Genomic DNA, 4,617 nt, shown 5'->3' on the forward strand with positions numbered 1-4,617 from the left:
TAACCACTAAGGTTATGGTTTCTCACGACAAAATATGGGCCAAATGTACTTCTCTAAGAAGTCCTGTAGTTGATTCGTCAGCTTCTGTAGCTCAATCCTTATCATCCAATTGTCTATCCTTAAGTTTTGTGTTGCCGATTGTAGAGTATATATCATAATTCATGTCTCTTGATCAGGTTGTGAGTCGGTTAAATAAGTCAGAAACATGTCAAAGTAGCTTTGGATATCAAACAGGCTGTTCTGTCAGATTGTTTTCTCTTCTATGCTTCTAATGTGTGCTGAATGGGCTTGAAATCCCTTAGAGATTAGTTTATTTAATGTTAGAGGAATAATTACTTGCCTTCTCCAAAGAGAGTAAAATTTTGGTGGCGGGGAATTCTAAACTTAATTTGATTCTCTCAACGGTCAGGCACAACATGATATTGTAGCAACTAGTCCATCTCAAGTATCACGTCATGATCATTGAAAAAAGGAATGATTTGCTTCTATAATATAGATTTTTGTGTAAACATGATAAAACCTTTTATCATCTCCTATCCATGGTTGGCTAAACAACTCTATGCTCAATGGTTGTGAATCAACCCTCAACTTAAAACGTGGGCTTAACTATGAACATATGGGAGGCAACCAAATGAAAATATACAAGCACATGCTTGGCATGATTTACATATCACCAAATTGGGTTACCCTTGAGCTTTTTACTAGTCGATGCGTGCGCTTGAGACTTGGCAATCATATCATTATGTGTGGTTGTAGTCCTATGAAGTTTTAGTTGGGTTTTAACTCCTCGGTCATGAGTTTAGGATATATTCAATTGGATGCCCCATTGGACAGTCATGTGCGCTTTGTCCAAAACCCTAACATCAGAAGCACTATCCTTTATACCTCCTACACGCTTTGAATAAGTAGCGATGTGCTGAAATTCTTTTGTGATAATAATAACTCATCTCTTCCAATTCATTCTTCTTTTGCTTGTCCCTCACCGTGCTATAGTTGTTGACTGGATGTTCTCAATCATTTTGACTAGTCACAACATTGATTGGCAACACATTAGTTGAAGTGATAACAATAATTGAGAATATAACCCCCTCGAGGTCCTAAAAATAGGAAACAACTACACTTGACCATCACCATATCTCTCTGTACCAGTTAGCTAGACTTGCTGCATTTGATATTATGCAATGGCTGACATAAACTTAGATCGAAATGTTTTCTTGACGTCCTCCATAAGATTTCCTTGTACTATAGGTCCTTTGTACTAATGCTTATCCATGCCATCCACTAGTATTAGAACCATTAGTGTAAGGAAGGCCATTATGGTTATCTTCAATCAGGTAATTGCCTTTCATTAGGCAGGGTTGTCCCTGCCTAAGTACATTTTCATAATTCGCACAAACCAATTCTCCACCTCTAAGGTGTTTGCCTTCCCAATGAAATACTTTGGTTGTAACTTCATTGTTCTTTGGATTTGTGTCATAGACTTGGTTTTGTGATCTCCCACTATGAGTTCGAACATGGTAAATGCTAGCGCCGTATGTTCCGGTCTTAATTCTATAGACATCACAATAGTTTTCATAGAGCGGTCATCATTTGTATTGTCGGTTGGAGGTAGTCATCTATGATAAATCTAAGCACATTTGTTTATCACATGGACAATTGGTCAACTCTTTGCATAGTAACATTGCTCTAAATTTGGAGATTGCTCCCTACTTAACCCATTACTTGGCCCTGTTACTCTATCTATATCTTAAGTCAAAAGGTTTATTTTGATTTATAGTATTCATGTTAGGCATGATTTATGATATGCTTTAGAGCTTCCCATGTTTTCCCTTTGTTAGCACTTCTCGATTGACCTAGCCCCTCACACAATGCAAAAATTTGTTTGGTTAGAGTTGGGTTTTTGACAGTGTGATAAATTTATCAATTTAGGCCATTTGGACTTGAACACTAAAATTTGGCTTGTTTAATTTGTTCAATTCATTTTGACCATTCAATTAGAGCCTCTTGACTAGTACATTCAATCTTGAAGGGAATATTTAGGAAGTATTATAGGCTTTGTGCAAGTATTTATAGTACGGGTAAAATCTAGTTGACACATCTAACCAAATAAAAATTGATGTAAGAAATATGAAAACCTAACTTAGAAGAAGGTACACGGGTAGGGCAGTTCATCCACTTAAAGGTGTTACATCATAGCTGCTCGAATGATAGCTCGTTCAACCTTTCGGGATACCATTTAGCTTAATCCGGTTTGAACCTTTTTATTGACTCGCATCATTAACCTATGCCCTCCAGCTAGAGATATACAACAATTGTGAGATAAACTTGAAGGGGAGCTCAATTTGAGCTTGAACAAATTTCAAGGTTAAATACATGAGCGATACCAAGATTCATACAGTATATTGTCAATGTGTAAATGAATTATTAGTAAACTTTCATAATAGCCATTCATTTTGTTCAAGCATGCATGTTGTGATTATTTAGGGAAATAATTTCTTGTGCTTATTATGAATAGCGTTGGTGCTTTTATATAAGACAAATACCAACGACAAATAGATGAAGAAATAATATTAGGTATTTTTTCAAATAAGAGAACATATTTCATGATAATCATAGAATTAATTATAGAATATCCTCATTATTGATTTTTCTGTATGGTATGTTGACTCCCCCACAAGCTGGAACCCATATATTATGAAGATCCAACTTCTTATAACGATTAAATGATAAAAGTGGTCCCATAACCTTTGTAAAAATGTCTTTATAATTGTTTACTAGAGACATGAGGAGTGATGATCTTCTTTCCTAAAATATTATTTCTGATGATATAACAATTTACTTCAATAAGTTTTTTCTTTCATGAAAAATAGAATTGCTGGTAATATTGATTATAGTTTGATTGTTACACTTAAGTTTCATAGATTGAGTAACAGGTAATCCCAATTCTTTAAAATGACTTTTAATCCACATCTTTTGATAAGTGCAATGCGCCGTTTCTCTAGATTCAACTTCATGATTAGCTTTATTAGGAATAATATACTTTTCTACTTATACACGTAACATGATTTCCTTCCACAAGAACACAATATTTGTAAGTACTTCTTGTCTTCAATAGATTCAACAAATTTAACATTGGAGTGAGCTTCAACCTTCCTCCATCAATATGATAGCCACCTTTCATCTTTTTGAGGAAGAATTTCTTTTGGTCTTGGTGAAATTATTCGGATAAGCATGATTGCTAAATTATTTCTCATGTTATGTGTTAAGTATGAGTCTATTAATTTTAAAATGCTTTAAACGTGTTACACACACACGCACACACACACATTTTATGATAACCATTTCTATATCTCTTCATTATGGTTTAAGATGACTAATGTTTTGCTTAAGACTTTTACTATAAGATTTCTAAACCGATCAAAAAATGTAGGCAGGCTAAATTTACCATAAACATATTATATAATTGATTCCAATGTTTGTCTATGACGTACTATTTTTTAAGCCTATGTTTTATATAAGCCAATGTTGATTGTATTTTGCCTTCAACACTATGCACATAAGTTTGAATTCATCCAACTAATTGCATTTCGATAATCTTAACTCAGTTTGAATTAATTAATGATATCTTTAAAATAAATATTCTAAATTATCAATCCATTTTATGAATATCTTTTGGTTTTTGTTGCCGTAGAATGTAGTTATGTAGTTTTGATCATTCCAATAGCTACATTGTATTTTTTAGTACCATAACTCAATTTTTGTTTATAACACATTTTTTATTGATTGTTTATATTGATCCAAGAATTATTTCCTACTTTAGTTGGCATTATGGTCTTCCTATCTACTTTAATACTGATTTGATGTTGGACGGTAAATGTTTTAAGATTTGTAGTGCAACCTATGATGGGATGGAAAAAATCATCTGCATGTTCCCAAATCATATTTTATAACGAAATGTCGATTTTAATCTAAGGACTGGAAATTTGCTTTGTTTGCCCCAACAGATAATTAACAATCATTAAAGATCTGAACTGCAAAAGAACAGTATTAAATTTCAGCAAAAATCAAGTTTACAGTTCGAGGGAAAACTGGTTATATGACAATATTTAAATCACAGATATAAAACCATTGACTAAACAAACTAAAAATCGTACAAGGTTATTAGTCACCCAAAGAGAGAGTCTAACTTCATAATGTTACATACAAGGAGACTAATCTTGAAAAGGAGTCATTCACTGCTATGAAGTACTCAAAGAATATACGTTTAGCAAGCACACCCACAACCATAGAGAAAAAGTGAAATTTTATTAAAATACTCGCCGACTAATAAAATTTTCATGCCTTGATGTTTGCATTATAGCCTAAAAGTGAACCAAAATAAGAAACTCAGAACTTGTTAAGATCTATTTAATTACAAGCCTCAATTTATCTTTCATGAATTCTAAAATAAAAAATCTTCCCATTAAATCTAATTATTCATTTGAAAAGTTCAATTCACATTTTATTCAATGACCTGATAAAATAAGGAAGGAAGCTGCGCCAAAACAGGAATGGAGGCATTGAGATACTATAGAAAATCTTGGATTGTGGGATTGTGGACTGAATAAACAGCAGGAA

The sequence above is a fragment of the Phalaenopsis equestris genome, unplaced genomic scaffold, assembly GCF_001263595.1.
Source record: "Phalaenopsis equestris unplaced genomic scaffold, ASM126359v1 Scaffold000002, whole genome shotgun sequence".
Taxonomy (NCBI): domain Eukaryota; kingdom Viridiplantae; phylum Streptophyta; class Magnoliopsida; order Asparagales; family Orchidaceae; genus Phalaenopsis; species Phalaenopsis equestris.